Genomic DNA, 24,352 nt, shown 5'->3' with positions numbered 1-24,352 from the left:
ATTCCCCGCCGGGGAGGTGCGATTTTTATATCGCGAAAGTTGCACGTGTGGCCCGATAGGACATTAACGTTGTGATCGAGAAATGTAGTTGCTGCAGAATCGTAAGAAACTCTGCGTCTTAGGAAGTGTTTCTCGTATTCTCCACACGACGTCGTCATCGTTTCAGAACTTACAGGGTTTGCTGTTGACGCTGGGTCAGCGCACCCCAGGCTTAATGATCGAGCTCGAAGCACCCAAGAAAAAGAATAATTTTAGCAGAGCGTGGTTTCGATCCACGGACCTCTGGGTTATGGGCCCAGCACGCTTCCACTGCGCCACTCTGCTGCGTGACGTGGGACACTTGGAAAAGCATTGTCTGCGTCGCGTACCGTTTACTTAACTGTGCAACATCTCTCAGCTTGACTTGTCTCGACTTTGCTCGACTGACGCTACGCTGACGCTTGCACGAAGCGATATTTACCACGATCGTCTCGAGATGCAGCTGCGAGATGCTCAGGATTGACATTGCACTCCACGCAGGTGGAAACATTCGAATGCACTGCCTAGCTACGCGCCCGCAACTAACAAAATGCCGACCCTGCCAGGATTCGAACCTGGAATCTTCTGATCCGTAGTCAGACGCGTTATCCGTTGCGCCACAGGGCCACTGTTCGCCTTTCGTCATATGAGGCGGGTACACATCGCAGAGCAACGTGTTCTCCGTGGCTCGGCAACTGCGTGTCGTCCACTGACAACGGCGGCGCGGCCACTCTGGTCTTCCGCACTCTGCAGGGAGCTGCCAAGGAAGGCATCTCTCCTCCAGCTGCTCGGCCACGGTGCGCCTGCATAGCTTAGAGCTTGCCACACATCTGCCCTCGCTGTTGGACAGGTAGCAGAAGGCAAGGCGCGCGTTTTTCTGCAATTTTTCGGTGATGACAAGCGGTTGATATGCTTGTAAGTGTAGCATATGAAACAAGAATCGTATGAAGCATCCGTAGCCAGGTGCTAAAGTCGCAGTATGGCCGCAGGTGACGGTCGTATGATGGGTCTGTAGCCACAACAGGTTGGCGGCAAAGCAAATACCGCTAACTGAAAGCACCCTGCTGTAGCCCCAGTGGCGCAATTGGTTAGCGCACGGTACTTATAAGGCAGTAGCCGTGAGCAATGCCGGGGTTGTGAGTTCGAGCCTCACCTGGGGCATACTTTTATTTCGTAGCAGCTGACTCTGAAAGCATCGGGACGCTAGATTTGAGATGAATCACCTACTTGAGAAGAATAAGTGTGCGTGCGTTGTGCGTATCGTTTGCGTATTCCTCGGTAGTATAGTGGTTAGTATCCCCGCCTGTCACGCGGGAGACCGGGGTTCGATTCCCCGCCGGGGAGGTGCGATTTTTATATCGCGAAAGTTGCACGTGTGGCCCGATAGGACATTAACGTTGTGATCGAGAAATGTAGTTGCTGCAGAATCGTAAGAAACTCTGCGTCTTAGGAAGTGTTTCTCGTATTCTCCACACGACGTCGTCATCGTTTCAGAACTTACAGGGTTTGCTGTTGACGCTGGGTCAGCGCACCCCAGGCTTAATGATCGAGCTCGAAGCACCCAAGAAAAAGAATAATTTTAGCAGAGCGTGGTTTCGATCCACGGACCTCTGGGTTATGGGCCCAGCACGCTTCCACTGCGCCACTCTGCTGCGTGACGTGGGACACTTGGAAAAGCATTGTCTGCGTCGCGTACCGTTTACTTAACTGTGCAACATCTCTCAGCTTGACTTGTCTCGACTTTGCTCGACTGACGCTACGCTGACGCTTGCACGAAGCGATATTTACCACGATCGTCTCGAGATGCAGCTGCGAGATGCTCAGGATTGACATTGCACTCCACGCAGGTGGAAACATTCGAATGCACTGCCTAGCTACGCGCCCGCAACTAACAAAATGCCGACCCTGCCAGGATTCGAACCTGGAATCTTCTGATCCGTAGTCAGACGCGTTATCCGTTGCGCCACAGGGCCACTGTTCGCCTTTCGTCATATGAGGCGGGTACACATCGCAGAGCAACGTGTTCTCCGTGGCTCGGCAACTGCGTGTCGTCCACTGACAACGGCGGCGCGGCCACTCTGGTCTTCCGCACTCTGCAGGGAGCTGCCAAGGAAGGCATCTCTCCTCCAGCTGCTCGGCCACGGTGCGCCTGCATAGCTTAGAGCTTGCCACACATCTGCCCTCGCTGTTGGACAGGTAGCAGAAGGCAAGGCGCGCGTTTTTCTGCAATTTTTCGGTGATGACAAGCGGTTGATATGCTTGTAAGTGTAGCATATGAAACAAGAATCGTATGAAGCATCCGTAGCCAGGTGCTAAAGTCGCAGTATGGCCGCAGGTGACGGTCGTATGATGGGTCTGTAGCCACAACAGGTTGGCGGCAAAGCAAATACCGCTAACTGAAAGCACCCTGCTGTAGCCCCAGTGGCGCAATTGGTTAGCGCACGGTACTTATAAGGCAGTAGCCGTGAGCAATGCCGGGGTTGTGAGTTCGAGCCTCACCTGGGGCATACTTTTATTTCGTAGCAGCTGACTCTGAAAGCATCGGGACGCTAGATTTGAGATGAATCACCTACTTGAGAAGAATAAGTGTGCGTGCGTTGTGCGTATCGTTTGCGTATTCCTCGGTAGTATAGTGGTTAGTATCCCCGCCTGTCACGCGGGAGACCGGGGTTCGATTCCCCGCCGGGGAGGTGCGATTTTTATATCGCGAAAGTTGCACGTGTGGCCCGATAGGACATTAACGTTGTGATCGAGAAATGTAGTTGCTGCAGAATCGTAAGAAACTCTGCGTCTTAGGAAGTGTTTCTCGTATTCTCCACACGACGTCGTCATCGTTTCAGAACTTACAGGGTTTGCTGTTGACGCTGGGTCAGCGCACCCCAGGCTTAATGATCGAGCTCGAAGCACCCAAGAAAAAGAATAATTTTAGCAGAGCGTGGTTTCGATCCACGGACCTCTGGGTTATGGGCCCAGCACGCTTCCACTGCGCCACTCTGCTGCGTGACGTGGGACACTTGGAAAAGCATTGTCTGCGTCGCGTACCGTTTACTTAACTGTGCAACATCTCTCAGCTTGACTTGTCTCGACTTTGCTCGACTGACGCTACGCTGACGCTTGCACGAAGCGATATTTACCACGATCGTCTCGAGATGCAGCTGCGAGATGCTCAGGATTGACATTGCACTCCACGCAGGTGGAAACATTCGAATGCACTGCCTAGCTACGCGCCCGCAACTAACAAAATGCCGACCCTGCCAGGATTCGAACCTGGAATCTTCTGATCCGTAGTCAGACGCGTTATCCGTTGCGCCACAGGGCCACTGTTCGCCTTTCGTCATATGAGGCGGGTACACATCGCAGAGCAACGTGTTCTCCGTGGCTCGGCAACTGCGTGTCGTCCACTGACAACGGCGGCGCGGCCACTCTGGTCTTCCGCACTCTGCAGGGAGCTGCCAAGGAAGGCATCTCTCCTCCAGCTGCTCGGCCACGGTGCGCCTGCATAGCTTAGAGCTTGCCACACATCTGCCCTCGCTGTTGGACAGGTAGCAGAAGGCAAGGCGCGCGTTTTTCTGCAATTTTTCGGTGATGACAAGCGGTTGATATGCTTGTAAGTGTAGCATATGAAACAAGAATCGTATGAAGCATCCGTAGCCAGGTGCTAAAGTCGCAGTATGGCCGCAGGTGACGGTCGTATGATGGGTCTGTAGCCACAACAGGTTGGCGGCAAAGCAAATACCGCTAACTGAAAGCACCCTGCTGTAGCCCCAGTGGCGCAATTGGTTAGCGCACGGTACTTATAAGGCAGTAGCCGTGAGCAATGCCGGGGTTGTGAGTTCGAGCCTCACCTGGGCATACTTTTATTTCGTAGCAGCTGACTCTGAAAGCATCGGGACGCTAGATTTGAGATGAATCACCTACTTGAGAAGAATAAGTGTGCGTGCGTTGTGCGTATCGTTTGCGTATTCCTCGGTAGTATAGTGGTTAGTATCCCCGCCTGTCACGCGGGAGACCGGGGTTCGATTCCCCGCCGGGGAGGTGCGATTTTTATATCGCGAAAGTTGCACGTGTGGCCCGATAGGACATTAACGTTGTGATCGAGAAATGTAGTTGCTGCAGAATCGTAAGAAACTCTGCGTCTTAGGAAGTGTTTCTCGTATTCTCCACACGACGTCGTCATCGTTTCAGAACTTACAGGGTTTGCTGTTGACGCTGGGTCAGCGCACCCCAGGCTTAATGATCGAGCTCGAAGCACCCAAGAAAAAGAATAATTTTAGCAGAGCGTGGTTTCGATCCACGGACCTCTGGGTTATGGGCCCAGCACGCTTCCACTGCGCCACTCTGCTGCGTGACGTGGGACACTTGGAAAAGCATTGTCTGCGTCGCGTACCGTTTACTTAACTGTGCAACATCTCTCAGCTTGACTTGTCTCGACTTTGCTCGACTGACGCTACGCTGACGCTTGCACGAAGCGATATTTACCACGATCGTCTCGAGATGCAGCTGCGAGATGCTCAGGATTGACATTGCACTCCACGCAGGTGGAAACATTCGAATGCACTGCCTAGCTACGCGCCCGCAACTAACAAAATGCCGACCCTGCCAGGATTCGAACCTGGAATCTTCTGATCCGTAGTCAGACGCGTTATCCGTTGCGCCACAGGGCCACTGTTCGCCTTTCGTCATATGAGGCGGGTACACATCGCAGAGCAACGTGTTCTCCGTGGCTCGGCAACTGCGTGTCGTCCACTGACAACGGCGGCGCGGCCACTCTGGTCTTCCGCACTCTGCAGGGAGCTGCCAAGGAAGGCATCTCTCCTCCAGCTGCTCGGCCACGGTGCGCCTGCATAGCTTAGAGCTTGCCACACATCTGCCCTCGCTGTTGGACAGGTAGCAGAAGGCAAGGCGCGCGTTTTTCTGCAATTTTTCGGTGATGACAAGCGGTTGATATGCTTGTAAGTGTAGCATATGAAACAAGAATCGTATGAAGCATCCGTAGCCAGGTGCTAAAGTCGCAGTATGGCCGCAGGTGACGGTCGTATGATGGGTCTGTAGCCACAACAGGTTGGCGGCAAAGCAAATACCGCTAACTGAAAGCACCCTGCTGTAGCCCCAGTGGCGCAATTGGTTAGCGCACGGTACTTATAAGGCAGTAGCCGTGAGCAATGCCGGGGTTGTGAGTTCGAGCCTCACCTGGGGCATACTTTTATTTCGTAGCAGCTGACTCTGAAAGCATCGGGACGCTAGATTTGAGATGAATCACCTACTTGAGAAGAATAAGTGTGCGTGCGTTGTGCGTATCGTTTGCGTATTCCTCGGTAGTATAGTGGTTAGTATCCCCGCCTGTCACGCGGGAGACCGGGGTTCGATTCCCCGCCGGGGAGGTGCGATTTTTATATCGCGAAAGTTGCACGTGTGGCCCGATAGGACATTAACGTTGTGATCGAGAAATGTAGTTGCTGCAGAATCGTAAGAAACTCTGCGTCTTAGGAAGTGTTTCTCGTATTCTCCACACGACGTCGTCATCGTTTCAGAACTTACAGGGTTTGCTGTTGACGCTGGGTCAGCGCACCCCAGGCTTAATGATCGAGCTCGAAGCACCCAAGAAAAAGAATAATTTTAGCAGAGCGTGGTTTCGATCCACGGACCTCTGGGTTATGGGCCCAGCACGCTTCCACTGCGCCACTCTGCTGCGTGACGTGGGACACTTGGAAAAGCATTGTCTGCGTCGCGTACCGTTTACTTAACTGTGCAACATCTCTCAGCTTGACTTGTCTCGACTTTGCTCGACTGACGCTACGCTGACGCTTGCACGAAGCGATATTTACCACGATCGTCTCGAGATGCAGCTGCGAGATGCTCAGGATTGACATTGCACTCCACGCAGGTGGAAACATTCGAATGCACTGCCTAGCTACGCGCCCGCAACTAACAAAATGCCGACCCTGCCAGGATTCGAACCTGGAATCTTCTGATCCGTAGTCAGACGCGTTATCCGTTGCGCCACAGGGCCACTGTTCGCCTTTCGTCATATGAGGCGGGTACACATCGCAGAGCAACGTGTTCTCCGTGGCTCGGCAACTGCGTGTCGTCCACTGACAACGGCGGCGCGGCCACTCTGGTCTTCCGCACTCTGCAGGGAGCTGCCAAGGAAGGCATCTCTCCTCCAGCTGCTCGGCCACGGTGCGCCTGCATAGCTTAGAGCTTGCCACACATCTGCCCTCGCTGTTGGACAGGTAGCAGAAGGCAAGGCGCGCGTTTTTCTGCAATTTTTCGGTGATGACAAGCGGTTGATATGCTTGTAAGTGTAGCATATGAAACAAGAATCGTATGAAGCATCCGTAGCCAGGTGCTAAAGTCGCAGTATGGCCGCAGGTGACGGTCGTATGATGGGTCTGTAGCCACAACAGGTTGGCGGCAAAGCAAATACCGCTAACTGAAAGCACCCTGCTGTAGCCCCAGTGGCGCAATTGGTTAGCGCACGGTACTTATAAGGCAGTAGCCGTGAGCAATGCCGGGGTTGTGAGTTCGAGCCTCACCTGGGGCATACTTTTATTTCGTAGCAGCTGACTCTGAAAGCATCGGGACGCTAGATTTGAGATGAATCACCTACTTGAGAAGAATAAGTGTGCGTGCGTTGTGCGTATCGTTTGCGTATTCCTCGGTAGTATAGTGGTTAGTATCCCCGCCTGTCACGCGGGAGACCGGGGTTCGATTCCCCGCCGGGAGGTGCGATTTTTATATCGCGAAAGTTGCACGTGTGGCCCGATAGGACATTAACGTTGTGATCGAGAAATGTAGTTGCTGCAGAATCGTAAGAAACTCTGCGTCTTAGGAAGTGTTTCTCGTATTCTCCACACGACGTCGTCATCGTTTCAGAACTTACAGGGTTTGCTGTTGACGCTGGGTCAGCGCACCCCAGGCTTAATGATCGAGCTCGAAGCACCCAAGAAAAAGAATAATTTTAGCAGAGCGTGGTTTCGATCCACGGACCTCTGGGTTATGGGCCCAGCACGCTTCCACTGCGCCACTCTGCTGCGTGACGTGGGACACTTGGAAAAGCATTGTCTGCGTCGCGTACCGTTTACTTAACTGTGCAACATCTCTCAGCTTGACTTGTCTCGACTTTGCTCGACTGACGCTACGCTGACGCTTGCACGAAGCGATATTTACCACGATCGTCTCGAGATGCAGCTGCGAGATGCTCAGGATTGACATTGCACTCCACGCAGGTGGAAACATTCGAATGCACTGCCTAGCTACGCGCCCGCAACTAACAAAATGCCGACCCTGCCAGGATTCGAACCTGGAATCTTCTGATCCGTAGTCAGACGCGTTATCCGTTGCGCCACAGGGCCACTGTTCGCCTTTCGTCATATGAGGCGGGTACACATCGCAGAGCAACGTGTTCTCCGTGGCTCGGCAACTGCGTGTCGTCCACTGACAACGGCGGCGCGGCCACTCTGGTCTTCCGCACTCTGCAGGGAGCTGCCAAGGAAGGCATCTCTCCTCCAGCTGCTCGGCCACGGTGCGCCTGCATAGCTTAGAGCTTGCCACACATCTGCCCTCGCTGTTGGACAGGTAGCAGAAGGCAAGGCGCGCGTTTTTCTGCAATTTTTCGGTGATGACAAGCGGTTGATATGCTTGTAAGTGTAGCATATGAAACAAGAATCGTATGAAGCATCCGTAGCCAGGTGCTAAAGTCGCAGTATGGCCGCAGGTGACGGTCGTATGATGGGTCTGTAGCCACAACAGGTTGGCGGCAAAGCAAATACCGCTAACTGAAAGCACCCTGCTGTAGCCCCAGTGGCGCAATTGGTTAGCGCACGGTACTTATAAGGCAGTAGCCGTGAGCAATGCCGGGGTTGTGAGTTCGAGCCTCACCTGGGGCATACTTTTATTTCGTAGCAGCTGACTCTGAAAGCATCGGGACGCTAGATTTGAGATGAATCACCTACTTGAGAAGAATAAGTGTGCGTGCGTTGTGCGTATCGTTTGCGTATTCCTCGGTAGTATAGTGGTTAGTATCCCCGCCTGTCACGCGGGAGACCGGGGTTCGATTCCCCGCCGGGGAGGTGCGATTTTTATATCGCGAAAGTTGCACGTGTGGCCCGATAGGACATTAACGTTGTGATCGAGAAATGTAGTTGCTGCAGAATCGTAAGAAACTCTGCGTCTTAGGAAGTGTTTCTCGTATTCTCCACACGACGTCGTCATCGTTTCAGAACTTACAGGGTTTGCTGTTGACGCTGGGTCAGCGCACCCCAGGCTTAATGATCGAGCTCGAAGCACCCAAGAAAAAGAATAATTTTAGCAGAGCGTGGTTTCGATCCACGGACCTCTGGGTTATGGGCCCAGCACGCTTCCACTGCGCCACTCTGCTGCGTGACGTGGGACACTTGGAAAAGCATTGTCTGCGTCGCGTACCGTTTACTTAACTGTGCAACATCTCTCAGCTTGACTTGTCTCGACTTTGCTCGACTGACGCTACGCTGACGCTTGCACGAAGCGATATTTACCACGATCGTCTCGAGATGCAGCTGCGAGATGCTCAGGATTGACATTGCACTCCACGCAGGTGGAAACATTCGAATGCACTGCCTAGCTACGCGCCCGCAACTAACAAAATGCCGACCCTGCCAGGATTCGAACCTGGAATCTTCTGATCCGTAGTCAGACGCGTTATCCGTTGCGCCACAGGGCCACTGTTCGCCTTTCGTCATATGAGGCGGGTACACATCGCAGAGCAACGTGTTCTCCGTGGCTCGGCAACTGCGTGTCGTCCACTGACAACGGCGGCGCGGCCACTCTGGTCTTCCGCACTCTGCAGGGAGCTGCCAAGGAAGGCATCTCTCCTCCAGCTGCTCGGCCACGGTGCGCCTGCATAGCTTAGAGCTTGCCACACATCTGCCCTCGCTGTTGGACAGGTAGCAGAAGGCAAGGCGCGCGTTTTTCTGCAATTTTTCGGTGATGACAAGCGGTTGATATGCTTGTAAGTGTAGCATATGAAACAAGAATCGTATGAAGCATCCGTAGCCAGGTGCTAAAGTCGCAGTATGGCCGCAGGTGACGGTCGTATGATGGGTCTGTAGCCACAACAGGTTGGCGGCAAAGCAAATACCGCTAACTGAAAGCACCCTGCTGTAGCCCCAGTGGCGCAATTGGTTAGCGCACGGTACTTATAAGGCAGTAGCCGTGAGCAATGCCGGGGTTGTGAGTTCGAGCCTCACCTGGGGCATACTTTTATTTCGTAGCAGCTGACTCTGAAAGCATCGGGACGCTAGATTTGAGATGAATCACCTACTTGAGAAGAATAAGTGTGCGTGCGTTGTGCGTATCGTTTGCGTATTCCTCGGTAGTATAGTGGTTAGTATCCCCGCCTGTCACGCGGGAGACCGGGGTTCGATTCCCCGCCGGGAGGTGCGATTTTTATATCGCGAAAGTTGCACGTGTGGCCCGATAGGACATTAACGTTGTGATCGAGAAATGTAGTTGCTGCAGAATCGTAAGAAACTCTGCGTCTTAGGAAGTGTTTCTCGTATTCTCCACACGACGTCGTCATCGTTTCAGAACTTACAGGGTTTGCTGTTGACGCTGGGTCAGCGCACCCCAGGCTTAATGATCGAGCTCGAAGCACCCAAGAAAAAGAATAATTTTAGCAGAGCGTGGTTTCGATCCACGGACCTCTGGGTTATGGGCCCAGCACGCTTCCACTGCGCCACTCTGCTGCGTGACGTGGGACACTTGGAAAAGCATTGTCTGCGTCGCGTACCGTTTACTTAACTGTGCAACATCTCTCAGCTTGACTTGTCTCGACTTTGCTCGACTGACGCTACGCTGACGCTTGCACGAAGCGATATTTACCACGATCGTCTCGAGATGCAGCTGCGAGATGCTCAGGATTGACATTGCACTCCACGCAGGTGGAAACATTCGAATGCACTGCCTAGCTACGCGCCCGCAACTAACAAAATGCCGACCCTGCCAGGATTCGAACCTGGAATCTTCTGATCCGTAGTCAGACGCGTTATCCGTTGCGCCACAGGGCCACTGTTCGCCTTTCGTCATATGAGGCGGGTACACATCGCAGAGCAACGTGTTCTCCGTGGCTCGGCAACTGCGTGTCGTCCACTGACAACGGCGGCGCGGCCACTCTGGTCTTCCGCACTCTGCAGGGAGCTGCCAAGGAAGGCATCTCTCCTCCAGCTGCTCGGCCACGGTGCGCCTGCATAGCTTAGAGCTTGCCACACATCTGCCCTCGCTGTTGGACAGGTAGCAGAAGGCAAGGCGCGCGTTTTTCTGCAATTTTTCGGTGATGACAAGCGGTTGATATGCTTGTAAGTGTAGCATATGAAACAAGAATCGTATGAAGCATCCGTAGCCAGGTGCTAAAGTCGCAGTATGGCCGCAGGTGACGGTCGTATGATGGGTCTGTAGCCACAACAGGTTGGCGGCAAAGCAAATACCGCTAACTGAAAGCACCCTGCTGTAGCCCCAGTGGCGCAATTGGTTAGCGCACGGTACTTATAAGGCAGTAGCCGTGAGCAATGCCGGGGTTGTGAGTTCGAGCCTCACCTAGGGCATACTTTTATTTCGTAGCAGCTGACTCTGAAAGCATCGGGACGCTAGATTTGAGATGAATCACCTACTTGAGAAGAATAAGTGTGCGTGCGTTGTGCGTATCGTTTGCGTATTCCTCGGTAGTATAGTGGTTAGTATCCCCGCCTGTCACGCGGGAGACCGGGGTTCGGTTCCCCGCCGGGGAGGTGCGATTTTTATATCGCGAAAGTTGCACGTGTGGCCCGATAGGACATTAACGTTGTGATCGAGAAATGTAGTTGCTGCAGAATCGTAAGAAACTCTGCGTCTTAGGAAGTGTTTCTCGTATTCTCCACACGACGTCGTCATCGTTTCAGAACTTACAGGGTTTGCTGTTGACGCTGGGTCAGCGCACCCCAGGCTTAATGATCGAGCTCGAAGCACCCAAGAAAAAGAATAATTTTAGCACAGCGTGGTTTCGATCCACGGACCTCTGGGTTATGGGCCCAGCACGCTTCCACTGCGCCACTCTGCTGCGTGACGTGGGACACTTGGAAAAGCATTGTCTGCGTCGCGTACCGTTTACTTAACTGTGCAACATCTCTCAGCTTGACTTGTCTCGACTTTGCTCGACTGACGCTACGCTGACGCTTGCACGAAGCGATATTTACCACGATCGTCTCGAGATGCAGCTGCGAGATGCTCAGGATTGACATTGCACTCCACGCAGGTGGAAACATTCGAATGCACTGCCTAGCTACGCGCCCGCAACTAACAAAATGCCGACCCTGCCAGGATTCGAACCTGGAATCTTCTGATCCGTAGTCAGACGCGTTATCCGTTGCGCCACAGGGCCACTGTTCGCCTTTCGTCATATGAGGCGGGTACACATCGCAGAGCAACGTGTTCTCCGTGGCTCGGCAACTGCGTGTCGTCCACTGACAACGGCGGCGCGGCCACTCTGGTCTTCCGCACTCTGCAGGGAGCTGCCAAGGAAGGCATCTCTCCTCCAGCTGCTCGGCCACGGTGCGCCTGCATAGCTTAGAGCTTGCCACACATCTGCCCTCGCTGTTGGACAGGTAGCAGAAGGCAAGGCGCGCGTTTTTCTGCAATTTTTCGGTGATGACAAGCGGTTGATATGCTTGTAAGTGTAGCATATGAAACAAGAATCGTATGAAGCATCCGTAGCCAGGTGCTAAAGTCGCAGTATGGCCGCAGGTGACGGTCGTATGATGGGTCTGTAGCCACAACAGGTTGGCGGCAAAGCAAATACCGCTAACTGAAAGCACCCTGCTGTAGCCCCAGTGGCGCAATTGGTTAGCGCACGGTACTTATAAGGCAGTAGCCGTGAGCAATGCCGGGGTTGTGAGTTCGAGCCTCACCTGGGGCATACTTTTATTTCGTAGCAGCTGACTCTGAAAGCATCGGGACGCTAGATTTGAGATGAATCACCTACTTGAGAAGAATAAGTGTGCGTGCGTTGTGCGTATCGTTTGCGTATTCCTCGGTAGTATAGTGGTTAGTATCCCCGCCTGTCACGCGGGAGACCGGGGTTCGATTCCCCGCCGGGGAGGTGCGATTTTTATATCGCGAAAGTTGCACGTGTGGCCCGATAGGACATTAACGTTGTGATCGAGAAATGTAGTTGCTGCAGAATCGTAAGAAACTCTGCGTCTTAGGAAGTGTTTCTCGTATTCTCCACACGACGTCGTCATCGTTTCAGAACTTACAGGGTTTGCTGTTGACGCTGGGTCAGCGCACCCCAGGCTTAATGATCGAGCTCGAAGCACCCAAGAAAAAGAATAATTTTAGCAGAGCGTGGTTTCGATCCACGGACCTCTGGGTTATGGGCCCAGCACGCTTCCACTGCGCCACTCTGCTGCGTGACGTGGGACACTTGGAAAAGCATTGTCTGCGTCGCGTACCGTTTACTTAACTGTGCAACATCTCTCAGCTTGACTTGTCTCGACTTTGCTCGACTGACGCTACGCTGACGCTTGCACGAAGCGATATTTACCACGATCGTCTCGAGATGCAGCTGCGAGATGCTCAGGATTGACATTGCACTCCACGCAGGTGGAAACATTCGAATGCACTGCCTAGCTACGCGCCCGCAACTAACAAAATGCCGACCCTGCCAGGATTCGAACCTGGAATCTTCTGATCCGTAGTCAGACGCGTTATCCGTTGCGCCACAGGGCCACTGTTCGCCTTTCGTCATATGAGGCGGGTACACATCGCAGAGCAACGTGTTCTCCGTGGCTCGGCAACTGCGTGTCGTCCACTGACAACGGCGGCGCGGCCACTCTGGTCTTCCGCACTCTGCAGGGAGCTGCCAAGGAAGGCATCTCTCCTCCAGCTGCTCGGCCACGGTGCGCCTGCATAGCTTAGAGCTTGCCACACATCTGCCCTCGCTGTTGGACAGGTAGCAGAAGGCAAGGCGCGCGTTTTTCTGCAATTTTTCGGTGATGACAAGCGGTTGATATGCTTGTAAGTGTAGCATATGAAACAAGAATCGTATGAAGCATCCGTAGCCAGGTGCTAAAGTCGCAGTATGGCCGCAGGTGACGGTCGTATGATGGGTCTGTAGCCACAACAGGTTGGCGGCAAAGCAAATACCGCTAACTGAAAGCACCCTGCTGTAGCCCCAGTGGCGCAATTGGTTAGCGCACGGTACTTATAAGGCAGTAGCCGTGAGCAATGCCGGGGTTGTGAGTTCGAGCCTCACCTGGGGCATACTTTTATTTCGTAGCAGCTGACTCTGAAAGCATCGGGACGCTAGATTTGAGATGAATCACCTACTTGAGAAGAATAAGTGTGCGTGCGTTGTGCGTATCGTTTGCGTATTCCTCGGTAGTATAGTGGTTAGTATCCCCGCCTGTCACGCGGGAGACCGGGCTTCGATTCCCCGCCGGGGAGGTGCGATTTTTATATCGCGAAAGTTGCACGTGTGGCCCGATAGGACATTAACGTTGTGATCGAGAAATGTAGTTGCTGCAGAATCGTAAGAAACTCTGCGTCTTAGGAAGTGTTTCTCGTATTCTCCACACGACGTCGTCATCGTTTCAGAACTTACAGGGTTTGCTGTTGACGCTGGGTCAGCGCACCCCAGGCTTAATGATCGAGCTCGAAGCACCCAAGAAAAAGAATAATTTTAGCAGAGCGTGGTTTCGATCCACGGACCTCTGGGTTATGGGCCCAGCACGCTTCCACTGCGCCACTCTGCTGCGTGACGTGGGACACTTGGAAAAGCATTGTCTGCGTCGCGTACCGTTTACTTAACTGTGCAACATCTCTCAGCTTGACTTGTCTCGACTTTGCTCGACTGACGCTACGCTGACGCTTGCACGAAGCGATATTTACCACGATCGTCTCGAGATGCAGCTGCGAGATGCTCAGGATTGACATTGCACTCCACGCAGGTGGAAACATTCGAATGCACTGCCTAGCTACGCGCCCGCAACTAACAAAATGCCGACCCTGCCAGGATTCGAACCTGGAATCTTCTGATCCGTAGTCAGACGCGTTATCCGTTGCGCCACAGGGCCACTGTTCGCCTTTCGTCATATGAGGCGGGTACACATCGCAGAGCAACGTGTTCTCCGTGGCTCGGCAACTGCGTGTCGTCCACTGACAACGGCGGCGCGGCCACTCTGGTCTTCCGCACTCTGCAGGGAGCTGCCAAGGAAGGCATCTCTCCTCCAGCTGCTCGGCCACGGTGCGCCTGCATAGCTTAGAGCTTGCCACACATCTGCCCTCGCTGTTGGACAGGTAGCAGAAGGCAAGGCGCGCGTTTTTCTGCAATTTTTCGGTGATGACAAGCGGTTGATATGCTTGTAAGTGTAGCATATGAAACAAGAATCGTATGAAGCATCCGTAGCCAGGTGCTAAAGTCGCAGTATGGCCGCAGGTGACGGTCGTATGATGGGTCTGTAGCCACAACAGGTTGGCGGCAAAGCAAATACCGCTAACTGAAAGCACCCTGCTGTAGCCCCAGTGGCGCAATTGGTTAGCGCACGGTACTTATAAGGCAGTAGCCGTGAGCAATGCCGGGGTTGTGAGTTCGAGCCTCACCTGGGGCATACTTTTATTTCGTAGCAGCTGACTCTGAAAGCATCGGGACGCTAGATTTGAGATGAATCACCTACTTGAGAAGAATAAGTGTGCGTGCGTTGTGCGTATCGTTTGCGTATTCCTCGGTAGTATAGTGGTTAGTATCCCCGCCTGTCACGCGGGAGACCGGGGTTCGATTCCCCGCCGGGGAGGTGCGATTTTTATATCGCGAAAGTTGCACGTGTGGCCCGATAGGACATTAACGTTGTGATCGAGAAATGTAGTTGCTGCAGAATCGTAAGAAACTCTGCGTCTTAGGAAGTGTTTCTCGTATTCTCCACACGACGTCGTCATCGTTTCAGAACTTACAGGGTTTGCTGTTGACGCTGGGTCAGCGCACCCCAGGCTTAATGATCGAGCTCGAAGCACCCAAGAAAAAGAATAATTTTAGCAGAGCGTGGTTTCGATCCACGGACCTCTGGGTTATGGGCCCAGCACGCTTCCACTGCGCCACTCTGCTGCGTGACGTGGGACACTTGGAAAAGCATTGTCTGCGTCGCGTACCGTTTACTTAACTGTGCAACATCTCTCAGCTTGACTTGTCTCGACTTTGCTCGACTGACGCTACGCTGACGCTTGCACGAAGCGATATTTACCACGATCGTCTCGAGATGCAGCTGCGAGATGCTCAGGATTGACATTGCACTCCACGCAGGTGGAAACATTCGAATGCACTGCCTAGCTACGCGCCCGCAACTAACAAAATGCCGACCCTGCCAGGATTCGAACCTGGAATCTTCTGATCCGTAGTCAGACGCGTTATCCGTTGCGCCACAGGGCCACTGTTCGCCTTTCGTCATATGAGGCGGGTACACATCGCAGAGCAACGTGTTCTCCGTGGCTCGGCAACTGCGTGTCGTCCACTGACAACGGCGGCGCGGCCACTCTGGTCTTCCGCACTCTGCAGGGAGCTGCCAAGGAAGGCATCTCTCCTCCAGCTGCTCGGCCACGGTGCGCCTGCATAGCTTAGAGCTTGCCACACATCTGCCCTCGCTGTTGGACAGGTAGCAGAAGGCAAGGCGCGCGTTTTTCTGCAATTTTTCGGTGATGACAAGCGGTTGATATGCTTGTAAGTGTAGCATATGAAACAAGAATCGTATGAAGCATCCGTAGCCAGGTGCTAAAGTCGCAGTATGGCCGCAGGTGACGGTCGTATGATGGGTCTGTAGCCACAACAGGTTGGCGGCAAAGCAAATACCGCTAACTGAAAGCACCCTGCTGTAGCCCCAGTGGCGCAATTGGTTAGCGCACGGTACTTATAAGGCAGTAGCCGTGAGCAATGCCGGGGTTGTGAGTTCGAGCCTCACCTGGGGCATACTTTTATTTCGTAGCAGCTGACTCTGAAAGCATCGGGACGCTAGATTTGAGATGAATCACCTACTTGAGAAGAATAAGTGTGCGTGCGTTGTGCGTATCGTTTGCGTATTCCTCGGTAGTATAGTGGTTAGTATCCCCGCCTGTCACGCGGGAGACCGGGGTTCGATTCCCCGCCGGGGAGGTGCGATTTTTATATCGCGAAAGTTGCACGTGTGGCCCGATAGGACATTAACGTTGTGATCGAGAAATGTAGTTGCTGCAGAATCGTAAGAAACTCTGCGTCTTAGGAAGTGTTTCTCGTATTCTCCACACGACGTCGTCATCGTTTCAGAACTTACAGGGTTTGCTGTTGACGCTGGGTCAGCGCACCCCAGGCTTAATGATCGAGCTCGAAGCACCCAAGAAAAAGAATAATTTTAGCAGAGCGTGGTTTCGATCCACGGACCTCTGGGTTATGGGCCCAGCACGCTTCCACTGCGCCACTCTGCTGCGTGACGTGGGACACTTGGAAAAGCATTGTCTGCGTCGCGTACCGTTTACTTAACTGTGCAACATCTCTCAGCTTGACTTGTCTCGACTTTGCTCGACTGACGCTACGCTGACGCTTGCACGAAGCGATATTTACCACGATCGTCTCGAGATGCAGCTGCGAGATGCTCAGGATTGACATTGCACTCCACGCAGGTGGAAACATTCGAATGCACTGCCTAGCTACGCGCCCGCAACTAACAAAATGCCGACCCTGCCAGGATTCGAACCTGGAATCTTCTGATCCGTAGTCAGACGCGTTATCCGTTGCGCCACAGGGCCACTGTTCGCCTTTCGTCATATGAGGCGGGTACACATCGCAGAGCAACGTGTTCTCCGTGGCTCGGCAACTGCGTGTCGTCCACTGACAACGGCGGCGCGGCCACTCTGGTCTTCCGCACTCTGCAGGGAGCTGCCAAGGAAGGCATCTCTCCTCCAGCTGCTCGGCCACGGTGCGCCTGCATAGCTTAGAGCTTGCCACACATCTGCCCTCGCTGTTGGACAGGTAGCAGAAGGCAAGGCGCGCGTTTTTCTGCAATTTTTCGGTGATGACAAGCGGTTGATATGCTTGTAAGTGTAGCATATGAAACAAGAATCGTATGAAGCATCCGTAGCCAGGTGCTAAAGTCGCAGTATGGCCGCAGGTGACGGTCGTATGATGGGTCTGTAGCCACAACAGGTTGGCGGCAAAGCAAATACCGCTAACTGAAAGCACCCTGCTGTAGCCCCAGTGGCGCAATTGGTTAGCGCACGGTACTTATAAGGCAGTAGCCGTGAGCAATGCCGGGGTTGTGAGTTCGAGCCTCACCTGGGGCATACTTTTATTTCGTAGCAGCTGACTCTGAAAGCATCGGGACGCTAGATTTGAGATGAATCACCTACTTGAGAAGAATAAGTGTGCGTGCGTTGTGCGTATCGTTTGCGTATTCCTCGGTAGTATAGTGGTTAGTATCCCCGCCTGTCACGCGGGAGACCGGGGTTCGATTCCCCGCCGGGGAGGTGCGATTTTTATATCGCGAAAGTTGCACGTGTGGCCCGATAGGACATTAACGTTGTGATCGAGAAATGTAGTTGCTGCAGAATCGTAAGAAACTCTGCGTCTTAGGAAGTGTTTCTCGTATTCTCCACACGACGTCGTCATCGTTTCAGAACTTACAGGGTTTGCTGTTGACGCTGGGTCAGCGCACCCCAGGCTTAATGATCGAGCTCGAAGCACCCAAGAAAAAGAATAATTTTAGCAGAGCGTGGTTTCGATCCACGGACCTCTGGGTTATGGGCCCAGCACGCTTCCACTGCGCCACTCTGCTGCGTGACGTGGGACACTTGGAAAAGCATTGTCTGCGTCGCGTACCGTTTACTTAACTGTGCAACATCTCTCAGCTTGACTTGTCTCGACTTTGCTCGACTGACGCTACGCTGACGCTTGCACGAAGCGATATTTACCACGATCGTCTCGAGATGCAGCTGCGAGATGCTCAGGATTGACATTGCACTCCACGCAGGTGGAAACATTCGAATGCACTGCCTAGCTACGCGCCCGCAACTAACAAAATGCCGACCCTGCCAGGATTCGAACCTGGAATCTTCTGATCCGTAGTCAGACGCGTTATCCGTTGCGCCACAGGGCCACTGGTCGCCTTTCGTCATATGAGGCGGGTACACATCGCAGAGCAACGTGTTCTCCGTGGCTCGGCAACTGCGTGTCGTCCACTGACAACGGCGGCGCGGCCACTCTGGTCTTCCGCACTCTGCAGGGAGCTGCCAAGGAAGGCATCTCTCCTCCAGCTGCTCGGCCACGGTGCGCCTGCATAGCTTAGAGCTTGCCACACATCTGCCCTCGCTGTTGGACAGGTAGCAGAAGGCAAGGCGCGCGTTTTTCTGCAATTTTTCGGTGATGACAAGCGGTTGATATGCTTGTAAGTGTAGCATATGAAACAAGAATCGTATGAAGCATCCGTAGCCAGGTGCTAAAGTCGCAGTATGGCCGCAGGTGACGGTCGTATGATGGGTCTGTAGCCACAACAGGTTGGCGGCAAAGCAAATACCGCTAACTGAAAGCACCCTGCTGTAGCCCCAGTGGCGCAATTGGTTAGCGCACGGTACTTATAAGGCAGTAGCCGTGAGCAATGCCGGGGTTGTGAGTTCGAGCCTCACCTGGGGCATACTTTTATTTCGTAGCAGCTGACTCTGAAAGCATCGGGACGCTAGATTTGAGATGAATCACCTACTTGAGAAGAATAAGTGTGCGTGCGTTGTGCGTATCGTTTGCGTATTCCTCGGTAGTATAGTGGTTAGTATCCCCGCCTGTCACGCGGGAGACCGGGGTTCGATTCCCCGCCGGGGAGGTGCGATTTTTATATCGCGAAAGTTGCACGTGTGGCCCGATAGGACATTAACGTTGTGATCGAGAAATGTAGTTGCTGCAGAATCGTAAGAAACTCTGCGTCTTAGGAAGTGTTTCTCGTATTCTCCACACGACGTCGTCATCGTTTCAGAACTTACAGGGTTTGCTGTTGACGCTGGGTCAGCGCACCCCAGGCTTAATGATCGAGCTCGAAGCACCCAAGAAAAAGAATAATTTTAGCAGAGCGTGGTTTCGATCCACGGACCTCTGGGTTATGGGCCCAGCACGCTTCCACTGCGCCACTCTGCTGCGTGACGTGGGACACTTGGAAAAGCATTGTCTGCGTCGCGTACCGTTTACTTAACTGTGCAACATCTCTCAGCTTGACTTGTCTCGACTTTGCTCGACTGACGCTACGCTGACGCTTGCACGAAGCGATATTTACCACGATCGTCTCGAGATGCAGCTGCGAGATGCTCAGGATTGACATTGCACTCCACGCAGGTGGAAACATTCGAATGCACTGCCTAGCTACGCGCCCGCAACTAACAAAATGCCGACCCTGCCAGGATTCGAACCTGGAATCTTCTGATCCGTAGTCAGACGCGTTATCCGTTGCGCCACAGGGCCACTGTTCGCCTTTCGTCATATGAGGCGGGTACACATCGCAGAGCAACGTGTTCTCCGTGGCTCGGCAACTGCGTGTCGTCCACTGACAACGGCGGCGCGGCCACTCTGGTCTTCCGCACTCTGCAGGGAGCTGCCAAGGAAGGCATCTCTCCTCCAGCTGCTCGGCCACGGTGCGCCTGCATAGCTTAGAGCTTGCCACACATCTGCCCTCGCTGTTGGACAGGTAGCAGAAGGCAAGGCGCGCGTTTTTCTGCAATTTTTCGGTGATGACAAGCGGTTGATATGCTTGTAAGTGTAGCATATGAAACAAGAATCGTATGAAGCATCCGTAGCCAGGTGCTAAAGTCGCAGTATGGCCGCAGGTGACGGTCGTATGATGGGTCTGTAGCCACAACAGGTTGGCGGCAAAGCAAATACCGCTAACTGAAAGCACCCTGCTGTAGCCCCAGTGGCGCAATTGGTTAGCGCACGGTACTTATAAGGCAGTAGCCGTGAGCAATGCCGGGGTTGTGAGTTCGAGCCTCACCTGGGGCATACTTTTATTTCGTAGCAGCTGACTCTGAAAGCATCGGGACGCTAGATTTGAGATGAATCACCTACTTGAGAAGAATAAGTGTGCGTGCGTTGTGCGTATCGTTTGCGTATTCCTCGGTAGTATAGTGGTTAGTATCCCCGCCTGTCACGCGGGAGACCGGGGTTCGATTCCCCGCCGGGGAGGTGCGATTTTTATATCGCGAAAGTTGCACGTGTGGCCCGATAGGACATTAACGTTGTGATCGAGAAATGTAGTTGCTGCAGAATCGTAAGAAACTCTGCGTCTTAGGAAGTGTTTCTCGTATTCTCCACACGACGTCGTCATCGTTTCAGAACTTACAGGGTTTGCTGTTGACGCTGGGTCAGCGCACCCCAGGCTTAATGATCGAGCTCGAAGCACCCAAGAAAAAGAATAATTTTAGCAGAGCGTGGTTTCGATCCACGGACCTCTGGGTTATGGGCCCAGCACGCTTCCACTGCGCCACTCTGCTGCGTGACGTGGGACACTTGGAAAAGCATTGTCTGCGTCGCGTACCGTTTACTTAACTGTGCAACATCTCTCAGCTTGACTTGTCTCGACTTTGCTCGACTGACGCTACGCTGACGCTTGCACGAAGCGATATTTACCACGATCGTCTCGAGATGCAGCTGCGAGATGCTCAGGATTGACATTGCACTCCACGCAGGTGGAAACATTCGAATGCACTGCCTAGCTACGCGCCCGCAACTAACAAAATGCCGACCCTGCCAGGATTCGAACCTGGAATCTTCTGATCCGTAGTCAGACGCGTTATCCGTTGCGCCACAGGGCCACTGTTCGCCTTTCGTCATATGAGGCGGGTACACATCGCAGAGCAACGTGTTCTCCGTGGCTCGGCAACTGCGTGTCGTCCACTGACAACGGCGGCGCGGCCACTCTGGTCTTCCGCACTCTGCAGGGAGCTGCCAAGGAAGGCATCTCTCCTCCAGCTGCTCGGCCACGGTGCGCCTGCATAGCTTAGAGCTTGCCACACATCTGCCCTCGCTGTTGGACAGGTAGCAGAAGGCAAGGCGCGCGTTTTTCTGCAATTTTTCGGTGATGACAAGCGGTTGATATGCTTGTAAGTGTAGCATATGAAACAAGAATCGTATGAAGCATCCGTAGCCAGGTGCTAAAGTCGCAGTATGGCCGCAGGTGACGGTCGTATGATGGGTCTGTAGCCACAACAGGTTGGCGGCAAAGCAAATACCGCTAACTGAAAGCACCCTGCTGTAGCCCCAGTGGCGCAATTGGTTAGCGCACGGTACTTATAAGGCAGTAGCCGTGAGCAATGCCGGGGTTGTGAGTTCGAGCCTCACCTGGGGCATACTTTTATTTCGTAGCAGCTGACTCTGAAAGCATCGGGACGCTAGATTTGAGATGAATCACCTACTTGAGAAGAATAAGTGTGCGTGCGTTGTGCGTATCGTTTGCGTATTCCTCGGTAGTATAGTGGTTAGTATCCCCGCCTGTCACGCGGGAGACCGGGCTTCGATTCCCCGCCGGGGAGGTGCGATTTTTATATCGCGAAAGTTGCACGTGTGGCCCGATAGGACATTAACGTTGTGATCGAGAAATGTAGTTGCTGCAGAATCGTAAGAAACTCTGCGTCTTAGGAAGTGTTTCTCGTATTCTCCACACGACGTCGTCATCGTTTCAGAACTTACAGGGTTTGCTGTTGACGCTGGGTCAGCGCACCCCAGGCTTAATGATCGAGCTCGAAGCACCCAAGAAAAAGAATAATTTTAGCAGAGCGTGGTTTCGATCCACGGACCTCTGGGTTATGGGCCCAGCACGCTTCCACTGCGCCACTCTGCTGCGTGACGTGGGACACTTGGAAAAGCATTGTCTGCGTCGCGTACCGTTTACTTAACTGTGCAACATCTCTCAGCTTGACTTGTCTCGACTTTGCTCGACTGACGCTACGCTGACGCTTGCACGAAGCGATATTTACCACGATCGTCTCGAGATGCAGCTGCGAGATGCTCAGGATTGACATTGCACTCCACGCAGGTGGAAACATTCGAATGCACTGCCTAGCTACGCGCCCGCAACTAACAAAATGCCGACCCTGCCAGGATTCGAACCTGGAATCTTCTGATCCGTAGTCAGACGCGTTATCCGTTGCGCCACAGGGCCACTGTTCGCCTTTCGTCATATGAGGCGGGTACACATCGCAGAGCAACGTGTTCTCCGTGGCTCGGCAACTGCGTGTCGTCCACTGACAACGGCGGCGCGGCCACTCTGGTCTTCCGCACTCTGCAGGGAGCTGCCAAGGAAGGCATCTCTCCTCCAGCTGCTCGGCCACGGTGCGCCTGCATAGCTTAGAGCTTGCCACACATCTGCCCTCGCTGTTGGACAGGTAGCAGAAGGCAAGGCGCGCGTTTTTCTGCAATTTTTCGGTGATGACAAGCGGTTGATATGCTTGTAAGTGTAGCATATGAAACAAGAATCGTATGAAGCATCCGTAGCCAGGTGCTAAAGTCGCAGTATGGCCGCAGGTGACGGTCGTATGATGGGTCTGTAGCCACAACAGGTTGGCGGCAAAGCAAATACCGCTAACTGAAAGCACCCTGCTGTAGCCCCAGTGGCGCAATTGGTTAGCGCACGGTACTTATAAGGCAGTAGCCGTGAGCAATGCCGGGGTTGTGAGTTCGAGCCTCACCTGGGGCATACTTTTATTTCGTAGCAGCTGACTCTGAAAGCATCGGGACGCTAGATTTGAGATGAATCACCTACTTGAGAAGAATAAGTGTGCGTGCGTTGTGCGTATCGTTTGCGTATTCCTCGGTAGTATAGTGGTTAGTATCCCCGCCTGTCACGCGGGAGACCGGGGTTCGATTCCCCGCCGGGGAGGTGCGATTTTTATATCGCGAAAGTTGCACGTGTGGCCCGATAGGACATTAACGTTGTGATCGAGAAATGTAGTTGCTGCAGAATCGTAAGAAACTCTGCGTCTTAGGAAGTGTTTCTCGTATTCTCCACACGACGTCGTCATCGTTTCAGAACTTACAGGGTTTGCTGTTGACGCTGGGTCAGCGCACCCCAGGCTTAATGATCGAGCTCGAAGCACCCAAGAAAAAGAATAATTTTAGCACAGCGTGGTTTCGATCCACGGACCTCTGGGTTATGGGCCCAGCACGCTTCCACTGCGCCACTCTGCTGCGTGACGTGGGACACTTGGAAAAGCATTGTCTGCGTCGCGTACCGTTTACTTAACTGTGCAACATCTCTCAGCTTGACTTGTCTCGACTTTGCTCGACTGACGCTACGCTGACGCTTGCACGAAGCGATATTTACCACGATCGTCTCGAGATGCAGCTGCGAGATGCTCAGGATTGACATTGCACTCCACGCAGGTGGAAACATTCGAATGCACTGCCTAGCTACGCGCCCGCAACTAACAAAATGCCGACCCTGCCAGGATTCGAACCTGGAATCTTCTGATCCGTAGTCAGACGCGTTATCCGTTGCGCCACAGGGCCACTGTTCGCCTTTCGTCATATGAGGCGGGTACACATCGCAGAGCAACGTGTTCTCCGTGGCTCGGCAACTGCGTGTCGTCCACTGACAACGGCGGCGCGGCCACTCTGGTCTTCCGCACTCTGCAGGGAGCTGCCAAGGAAGGCATCTCTCCTCCAGCTGCTCGGCCACGGTGCGCCTGCATAGCTTAGAGCTTGCCACACATCTGCCCCTCGCTGTTGGACAGGTAGCAGAAGGCAAGGCGCGCGTTTTTCTGCAATTTTTCGGTGATGACAAGCGGTTGATATGCTTGTAAGTGTAGCATATGAAACAAGAATCGTATGAAGCATCCGTAGCCAGGTGCTAAAGTCGCAGTATGGCCGCAGGTGACGGTCGTATGATGGGTCTGTAGCCACAACAGGTTGGCGGCAAAGCAAATACCGCTAACTGAAAGCACCCTGCTGTAGCCCCAGTGGCGCAATTGGTTAGCGCACGGTACTTATAAGGCAGTAGCCGTGAGCAATGCCGGGGTTGTGAGTTCGAGCCTCACCTGGGGCATACTTTTATTTCGTAGCAGCTGACTCTGAAAGCATCGGGACGCTAGATTTGAGATGAATCACCTACTTGAGAAGAATAAGTGTGCGTGCGTTGTGCGTATCGTTTGCGTATTCCTCGGTAGTATAGTGGTTAGTATCCCCGCCTGTCACGCGGGAGACCGGGGTTCGATTCCCCGCCGGGGAGGTGCGATTTTTATATCGCGAAAGTTGCACGTGTGGCCCGATAGGACATTAACGTTGTGATCGAGAAATGTAGTTGCTGCAGAATCGTAAGAAACTCTGCGTCTTAGGAAG

At 53.4% G+C, this 24,352-nt stretch overlaps 70 non-coding genes across 70 annotated transcripts; 36 read left to right on the top strand and 34 right to left on the bottom strand.

Moving 5' to 3' along the window:
• Window positions 1–252: 252 nt before the first annotated feature.
• Trnam-cau (transfer RNA methionine (anticodon CAU)) lies at window positions 253–324 on the bottom strand. Its single transcript has one exon. It is a non-coding gene; the product is annotated as a tRNA-Met (tRNA).
• Window positions 325–572: 248 nt separating this feature from the next.
• Window positions 573–645, bottom strand: Trnar-acg (transfer RNA arginine (anticodon ACG)). The gene has a single exon. It is a non-coding gene; the product is annotated as a tRNA-Arg (tRNA).
• Window positions 646–1,087: 442 nt separating this feature from the next.
• Trnai-uau (transfer RNA isoleucine (anticodon UAU)) lies at window positions 1,088–1,179 on the top strand. Its single transcript is given in 2 exon segments — window positions 1,088–1,125; window positions 1,144–1,179. It is a non-coding gene; the product is annotated as a tRNA-Ile (tRNA).
• A 111-nt stretch (window positions 1,180–1,290) lies between these two features.
• Trnad-guc (transfer RNA aspartic acid (anticodon GUC)) lies at window positions 1,291–1,362 on the top strand. Its single transcript has one exon. It is a non-coding gene; the product is annotated as a tRNA-Asp (tRNA).
• Window positions 1,363–1,598: 236 nt separating this feature from the next.
• On the bottom strand, window positions 1,599–1,670 carry Trnam-cau (transfer RNA methionine (anticodon CAU)). The gene has a single exon. It is a non-coding gene; the product is annotated as a tRNA-Met (tRNA).
• A 248-nt stretch (window positions 1,671–1,918) lies between these two features.
• Window positions 1,919–1,991, bottom strand: Trnar-acg (transfer RNA arginine (anticodon ACG)). The gene has a single exon. It is a non-coding gene; the product is annotated as a tRNA-Arg (tRNA).
• A 442-nt stretch (window positions 1,992–2,433) lies between these two features.
• Trnai-uau (transfer RNA isoleucine (anticodon UAU)) lies at window positions 2,434–2,525 on the top strand. Its single transcript is given in 2 exon segments — window positions 2,434–2,471; window positions 2,490–2,525. It is a non-coding gene; the product is annotated as a tRNA-Ile (tRNA).
• Window positions 2,526–2,636: 111 nt separating this feature from the next.
• Window positions 2,637–2,708, top strand: Trnad-guc (transfer RNA aspartic acid (anticodon GUC)). Its single transcript has one exon. It is a non-coding gene; the product is annotated as a tRNA-Asp (tRNA).
• Window positions 2,709–2,944: 236 nt separating this feature from the next.
• Window positions 2,945–3,016, bottom strand: Trnam-cau (transfer RNA methionine (anticodon CAU)). The gene has a single exon. It is a non-coding gene; the product is annotated as a tRNA-Met (tRNA).
• Window positions 3,017–3,264: 248 nt separating this feature from the next.
• Window positions 3,265–3,337, bottom strand: Trnar-acg (transfer RNA arginine (anticodon ACG)). The gene has a single exon. It is a non-coding gene; the product is annotated as a tRNA-Arg (tRNA).
• Window positions 3,338–3,779: 442 nt separating this feature from the next.
• Window positions 3,780–3,874, top strand: Trnai-uau (transfer RNA isoleucine (anticodon UAU)). The gene is given in 2 exon segments: window positions 3,780–3,817; window positions 3,836–3,874. It is a non-coding gene; the product is annotated as a tRNA-Ile (tRNA).
• Window positions 3,875–3,981: 107 nt separating this feature from the next.
• On the top strand, window positions 3,982–4,053 carry Trnad-guc (transfer RNA aspartic acid (anticodon GUC)). Its single transcript has one exon. It is a non-coding gene; the product is annotated as a tRNA-Asp (tRNA).
• Window positions 4,054–4,289: 236 nt separating this feature from the next.
• On the bottom strand, window positions 4,290–4,361 carry Trnam-cau (transfer RNA methionine (anticodon CAU)). Its single transcript has one exon. It is a non-coding gene; the product is annotated as a tRNA-Met (tRNA).
• A 248-nt stretch (window positions 4,362–4,609) lies between these two features.
• On the bottom strand, window positions 4,610–4,682 carry Trnar-acg (transfer RNA arginine (anticodon ACG)). The gene has a single exon. It is a non-coding gene; the product is annotated as a tRNA-Arg (tRNA).
• Window positions 4,683–5,124: 442 nt separating this feature from the next.
• Trnai-uau (transfer RNA isoleucine (anticodon UAU)) lies at window positions 5,125–5,216 on the top strand. The gene is given in 2 exon segments: window positions 5,125–5,162; window positions 5,181–5,216. It is a non-coding gene; the product is annotated as a tRNA-Ile (tRNA).
• Window positions 5,217–5,327: 111 nt separating this feature from the next.
• On the top strand, window positions 5,328–5,399 carry Trnad-guc (transfer RNA aspartic acid (anticodon GUC)). Its single transcript has one exon. It is a non-coding gene; the product is annotated as a tRNA-Asp (tRNA).
• Window positions 5,400–5,635: 236 nt separating this feature from the next.
• Trnam-cau (transfer RNA methionine (anticodon CAU)) lies at window positions 5,636–5,707 on the bottom strand. Its single transcript has one exon. It is a non-coding gene; the product is annotated as a tRNA-Met (tRNA).
• A 248-nt stretch (window positions 5,708–5,955) lies between these two features.
• Trnar-acg (transfer RNA arginine (anticodon ACG)) lies at window positions 5,956–6,028 on the bottom strand. The gene has a single exon. It is a non-coding gene; the product is annotated as a tRNA-Arg (tRNA).
• Window positions 6,029–6,470: 442 nt separating this feature from the next.
• Trnai-uau (transfer RNA isoleucine (anticodon UAU)) lies at window positions 6,471–6,562 on the top strand. Its single transcript is given in 2 exon segments — window positions 6,471–6,508; window positions 6,527–6,562. It is a non-coding gene; the product is annotated as a tRNA-Ile (tRNA).
• A 111-nt stretch (window positions 6,563–6,673) lies between these two features.
• Window positions 6,674–6,745, top strand: Trnad-guc (transfer RNA aspartic acid (anticodon GUC)). The gene has a single exon. It is a non-coding gene; the product is annotated as a tRNA-Asp (tRNA).
• Window positions 6,746–6,980: 235 nt separating this feature from the next.
• Window positions 6,981–7,052, bottom strand: Trnam-cau (transfer RNA methionine (anticodon CAU)). Its single transcript has one exon. It is a non-coding gene; the product is annotated as a tRNA-Met (tRNA).
• Window positions 7,053–7,300: 248 nt separating this feature from the next.
• On the bottom strand, window positions 7,301–7,373 carry Trnar-acg (transfer RNA arginine (anticodon ACG)). Its single transcript has one exon. It is a non-coding gene; the product is annotated as a tRNA-Arg (tRNA).
• A 442-nt stretch (window positions 7,374–7,815) lies between these two features.
• Window positions 7,816–7,907, top strand: Trnai-uau (transfer RNA isoleucine (anticodon UAU)). Its single transcript is given in 2 exon segments — window positions 7,816–7,853; window positions 7,872–7,907. It is a non-coding gene; the product is annotated as a tRNA-Ile (tRNA).
• A 111-nt stretch (window positions 7,908–8,018) lies between these two features.
• On the top strand, window positions 8,019–8,090 carry Trnad-guc (transfer RNA aspartic acid (anticodon GUC)). The gene has a single exon. It is a non-coding gene; the product is annotated as a tRNA-Asp (tRNA).
• Window positions 8,091–8,326: 236 nt separating this feature from the next.
• Trnam-cau (transfer RNA methionine (anticodon CAU)) lies at window positions 8,327–8,398 on the bottom strand. Its single transcript has one exon. It is a non-coding gene; the product is annotated as a tRNA-Met (tRNA).
• A 248-nt stretch (window positions 8,399–8,646) lies between these two features.
• Trnar-acg (transfer RNA arginine (anticodon ACG)) lies at window positions 8,647–8,719 on the bottom strand. The gene has a single exon. It is a non-coding gene; the product is annotated as a tRNA-Arg (tRNA).
• Window positions 8,720–9,161: 442 nt separating this feature from the next.
• On the top strand, window positions 9,162–9,253 carry Trnai-uau (transfer RNA isoleucine (anticodon UAU)). The gene is given in 2 exon segments: window positions 9,162–9,199; window positions 9,218–9,253. It is a non-coding gene; the product is annotated as a tRNA-Ile (tRNA).
• Window positions 9,254–9,364: 111 nt separating this feature from the next.
• Trnad-guc (transfer RNA aspartic acid (anticodon GUC)) lies at window positions 9,365–9,436 on the top strand. Its single transcript has one exon. It is a non-coding gene; the product is annotated as a tRNA-Asp (tRNA).
• Window positions 9,437–9,671: 235 nt separating this feature from the next.
• Trnam-cau (transfer RNA methionine (anticodon CAU)) lies at window positions 9,672–9,743 on the bottom strand. The gene has a single exon. It is a non-coding gene; the product is annotated as a tRNA-Met (tRNA).
• A 248-nt stretch (window positions 9,744–9,991) lies between these two features.
• On the bottom strand, window positions 9,992–10,064 carry Trnar-acg (transfer RNA arginine (anticodon ACG)). Its single transcript has one exon. It is a non-coding gene; the product is annotated as a tRNA-Arg (tRNA).
• Window positions 10,065–10,506: 442 nt separating this feature from the next.
• Window positions 10,507–10,598, top strand: Trnai-uau (transfer RNA isoleucine (anticodon UAU)). The gene is given in 2 exon segments: window positions 10,507–10,544; window positions 10,563–10,598. It is a non-coding gene; the product is annotated as a tRNA-Ile (tRNA).
• A 111-nt stretch (window positions 10,599–10,709) lies between these two features.
• On the top strand, window positions 10,710–10,781 carry Trnad-guc (transfer RNA aspartic acid (anticodon GUC)). The gene has a single exon. It is a non-coding gene; the product is annotated as a tRNA-Asp (tRNA).
• A 556-nt stretch (window positions 10,782–11,337) lies between these two features.
• On the bottom strand, window positions 11,338–11,410 carry Trnar-acg (transfer RNA arginine (anticodon ACG)). Its single transcript has one exon. It is a non-coding gene; the product is annotated as a tRNA-Arg (tRNA).
• A 442-nt stretch (window positions 11,411–11,852) lies between these two features.
• On the top strand, window positions 11,853–11,944 carry Trnai-uau (transfer RNA isoleucine (anticodon UAU)). The gene is given in 2 exon segments: window positions 11,853–11,890; window positions 11,909–11,944. It is a non-coding gene; the product is annotated as a tRNA-Ile (tRNA).
• A 111-nt stretch (window positions 11,945–12,055) lies between these two features.
• Window positions 12,056–12,127, top strand: Trnad-guc (transfer RNA aspartic acid (anticodon GUC)). The gene has a single exon. It is a non-coding gene; the product is annotated as a tRNA-Asp (tRNA).
• A 236-nt stretch (window positions 12,128–12,363) lies between these two features.
• Trnam-cau (transfer RNA methionine (anticodon CAU)) lies at window positions 12,364–12,435 on the bottom strand. Its single transcript has one exon. It is a non-coding gene; the product is annotated as a tRNA-Met (tRNA).
• Window positions 12,436–12,683: 248 nt separating this feature from the next.
• Trnar-acg (transfer RNA arginine (anticodon ACG)) lies at window positions 12,684–12,756 on the bottom strand. The gene has a single exon. It is a non-coding gene; the product is annotated as a tRNA-Arg (tRNA).
• A 442-nt stretch (window positions 12,757–13,198) lies between these two features.
• Trnai-uau (transfer RNA isoleucine (anticodon UAU)) lies at window positions 13,199–13,290 on the top strand. The gene is given in 2 exon segments: window positions 13,199–13,236; window positions 13,255–13,290. It is a non-coding gene; the product is annotated as a tRNA-Ile (tRNA).
• A 111-nt stretch (window positions 13,291–13,401) lies between these two features.
• Trnad-guc (transfer RNA aspartic acid (anticodon GUC)) lies at window positions 13,402–13,473 on the top strand. The gene has a single exon. It is a non-coding gene; the product is annotated as a tRNA-Asp (tRNA).
• Window positions 13,474–13,709: 236 nt separating this feature from the next.
• Trnam-cau (transfer RNA methionine (anticodon CAU)) lies at window positions 13,710–13,781 on the bottom strand. Its single transcript has one exon. It is a non-coding gene; the product is annotated as a tRNA-Met (tRNA).
• Window positions 13,782–14,029: 248 nt separating this feature from the next.
• Trnar-acg (transfer RNA arginine (anticodon ACG)) lies at window positions 14,030–14,102 on the bottom strand. The gene has a single exon. It is a non-coding gene; the product is annotated as a tRNA-Arg (tRNA).
• Window positions 14,103–14,544: 442 nt separating this feature from the next.
• Window positions 14,545–14,636, top strand: Trnai-uau (transfer RNA isoleucine (anticodon UAU)). Its single transcript is given in 2 exon segments — window positions 14,545–14,582; window positions 14,601–14,636. It is a non-coding gene; the product is annotated as a tRNA-Ile (tRNA).
• Window positions 14,637–14,747: 111 nt separating this feature from the next.
• On the top strand, window positions 14,748–14,819 carry Trnad-guc (transfer RNA aspartic acid (anticodon GUC)). The gene has a single exon. It is a non-coding gene; the product is annotated as a tRNA-Asp (tRNA).
• Window positions 14,820–15,055: 236 nt separating this feature from the next.
• Trnam-cau (transfer RNA methionine (anticodon CAU)) lies at window positions 15,056–15,127 on the bottom strand. The gene has a single exon. It is a non-coding gene; the product is annotated as a tRNA-Met (tRNA).
• Window positions 15,128–15,375: 248 nt separating this feature from the next.
• On the bottom strand, window positions 15,376–15,448 carry Trnar-acg (transfer RNA arginine (anticodon ACG)). The gene has a single exon. It is a non-coding gene; the product is annotated as a tRNA-Arg (tRNA).
• A 442-nt stretch (window positions 15,449–15,890) lies between these two features.
• On the top strand, window positions 15,891–15,982 carry Trnai-uau (transfer RNA isoleucine (anticodon UAU)). Its single transcript is given in 2 exon segments — window positions 15,891–15,928; window positions 15,947–15,982. It is a non-coding gene; the product is annotated as a tRNA-Ile (tRNA).
• A 111-nt stretch (window positions 15,983–16,093) lies between these two features.
• Trnad-guc (transfer RNA aspartic acid (anticodon GUC)) lies at window positions 16,094–16,165 on the top strand. The gene has a single exon. It is a non-coding gene; the product is annotated as a tRNA-Asp (tRNA).
• Window positions 16,166–16,401: 236 nt separating this feature from the next.
• On the bottom strand, window positions 16,402–16,473 carry Trnam-cau (transfer RNA methionine (anticodon CAU)). The gene has a single exon. It is a non-coding gene; the product is annotated as a tRNA-Met (tRNA).
• Window positions 16,474–16,721: 248 nt separating this feature from the next.
• Trnar-acg (transfer RNA arginine (anticodon ACG)) lies at window positions 16,722–16,794 on the bottom strand. The gene has a single exon. It is a non-coding gene; the product is annotated as a tRNA-Arg (tRNA).
• Window positions 16,795–17,236: 442 nt separating this feature from the next.
• Window positions 17,237–17,328, top strand: Trnai-uau (transfer RNA isoleucine (anticodon UAU)). The gene is given in 2 exon segments: window positions 17,237–17,274; window positions 17,293–17,328. It is a non-coding gene; the product is annotated as a tRNA-Ile (tRNA).
• A 111-nt stretch (window positions 17,329–17,439) lies between these two features.
• Window positions 17,440–17,511, top strand: Trnad-guc (transfer RNA aspartic acid (anticodon GUC)). The gene has a single exon. It is a non-coding gene; the product is annotated as a tRNA-Asp (tRNA).
• A 236-nt stretch (window positions 17,512–17,747) lies between these two features.
• Trnam-cau (transfer RNA methionine (anticodon CAU)) lies at window positions 17,748–17,819 on the bottom strand. Its single transcript has one exon. It is a non-coding gene; the product is annotated as a tRNA-Met (tRNA).
• Window positions 17,820–18,067: 248 nt separating this feature from the next.
• Window positions 18,068–18,140, bottom strand: Trnar-acg (transfer RNA arginine (anticodon ACG)). Its single transcript has one exon. It is a non-coding gene; the product is annotated as a tRNA-Arg (tRNA).
• A 442-nt stretch (window positions 18,141–18,582) lies between these two features.
• Window positions 18,583–18,674, top strand: Trnai-uau (transfer RNA isoleucine (anticodon UAU)). The gene is given in 2 exon segments: window positions 18,583–18,620; window positions 18,639–18,674. It is a non-coding gene; the product is annotated as a tRNA-Ile (tRNA).
• Window positions 18,675–18,785: 111 nt separating this feature from the next.
• On the top strand, window positions 18,786–18,857 carry Trnad-guc (transfer RNA aspartic acid (anticodon GUC)). Its single transcript has one exon. It is a non-coding gene; the product is annotated as a tRNA-Asp (tRNA).
• A 236-nt stretch (window positions 18,858–19,093) lies between these two features.
• Window positions 19,094–19,165, bottom strand: Trnam-cau (transfer RNA methionine (anticodon CAU)). The gene has a single exon. It is a non-coding gene; the product is annotated as a tRNA-Met (tRNA).
• A 248-nt stretch (window positions 19,166–19,413) lies between these two features.
• Window positions 19,414–19,486, bottom strand: Trnar-acg (transfer RNA arginine (anticodon ACG)). Its single transcript has one exon. It is a non-coding gene; the product is annotated as a tRNA-Arg (tRNA).
• Window positions 19,487–19,928: 442 nt separating this feature from the next.
• On the top strand, window positions 19,929–20,020 carry Trnai-uau (transfer RNA isoleucine (anticodon UAU)). The gene is given in 2 exon segments: window positions 19,929–19,966; window positions 19,985–20,020. It is a non-coding gene; the product is annotated as a tRNA-Ile (tRNA).
• Window positions 20,021–20,131: 111 nt separating this feature from the next.
• On the top strand, window positions 20,132–20,203 carry Trnad-guc (transfer RNA aspartic acid (anticodon GUC)). Its single transcript has one exon. It is a non-coding gene; the product is annotated as a tRNA-Asp (tRNA).
• A 236-nt stretch (window positions 20,204–20,439) lies between these two features.
• On the bottom strand, window positions 20,440–20,511 carry Trnam-cau (transfer RNA methionine (anticodon CAU)). Its single transcript has one exon. It is a non-coding gene; the product is annotated as a tRNA-Met (tRNA).
• Window positions 20,512–20,759: 248 nt separating this feature from the next.
• Window positions 20,760–20,832, bottom strand: Trnar-acg (transfer RNA arginine (anticodon ACG)). Its single transcript has one exon. It is a non-coding gene; the product is annotated as a tRNA-Arg (tRNA).
• Window positions 20,833–21,274: 442 nt separating this feature from the next.
• Trnai-uau (transfer RNA isoleucine (anticodon UAU)) lies at window positions 21,275–21,366 on the top strand. The gene is given in 2 exon segments: window positions 21,275–21,312; window positions 21,331–21,366. It is a non-coding gene; the product is annotated as a tRNA-Ile (tRNA).
• Window positions 21,367–21,477: 111 nt separating this feature from the next.
• On the top strand, window positions 21,478–21,549 carry Trnad-guc (transfer RNA aspartic acid (anticodon GUC)). The gene has a single exon. It is a non-coding gene; the product is annotated as a tRNA-Asp (tRNA).
• Window positions 21,550–21,785: 236 nt separating this feature from the next.
• Window positions 21,786–21,857, bottom strand: Trnam-cau (transfer RNA methionine (anticodon CAU)). The gene has a single exon. It is a non-coding gene; the product is annotated as a tRNA-Met (tRNA).
• A 248-nt stretch (window positions 21,858–22,105) lies between these two features.
• Window positions 22,106–22,178, bottom strand: Trnar-acg (transfer RNA arginine (anticodon ACG)). Its single transcript has one exon. It is a non-coding gene; the product is annotated as a tRNA-Arg (tRNA).
• Window positions 22,179–22,620: 442 nt separating this feature from the next.
• Window positions 22,621–22,712, top strand: Trnai-uau (transfer RNA isoleucine (anticodon UAU)). The gene is given in 2 exon segments: window positions 22,621–22,658; window positions 22,677–22,712. It is a non-coding gene; the product is annotated as a tRNA-Ile (tRNA).
• Window positions 22,713–22,823: 111 nt separating this feature from the next.
• Window positions 22,824–22,895, top strand: Trnad-guc (transfer RNA aspartic acid (anticodon GUC)). The gene has a single exon. It is a non-coding gene; the product is annotated as a tRNA-Asp (tRNA).
• A 556-nt stretch (window positions 22,896–23,451) lies between these two features.
• On the bottom strand, window positions 23,452–23,524 carry Trnar-acg (transfer RNA arginine (anticodon ACG)). The gene has a single exon. It is a non-coding gene; the product is annotated as a tRNA-Arg (tRNA).
• Window positions 23,525–23,967: 443 nt separating this feature from the next.
• Window positions 23,968–24,059, top strand: Trnai-uau (transfer RNA isoleucine (anticodon UAU)). Its single transcript is given in 2 exon segments — window positions 23,968–24,005; window positions 24,024–24,059. It is a non-coding gene; the product is annotated as a tRNA-Ile (tRNA).
• A 111-nt stretch (window positions 24,060–24,170) lies between these two features.
• Window positions 24,171–24,242, top strand: Trnad-guc (transfer RNA aspartic acid (anticodon GUC)). The gene has a single exon. It is a non-coding gene; the product is annotated as a tRNA-Asp (tRNA).
• Window positions 24,243–24,352: the final 110 nt, after the last annotated feature.

Source organism: Schistocerca cancellata, unplaced genomic scaffold (assembly GCF_023864275.1).
Source record: "Schistocerca cancellata isolate TAMUIC-IGC-003103 unplaced genomic scaffold, iqSchCanc2.1 HiC_scaffold_752, whole genome shotgun sequence".
NCBI classification, from domain to species: Eukaryota; Metazoa; Arthropoda; class Insecta; order Orthoptera; family Acrididae; genus Schistocerca; species Schistocerca cancellata.
The sequence above is the reverse complement of the archived record's forward strand: the minus strand, read 5'-3'. Positions and strand labels throughout refer to the sequence as shown.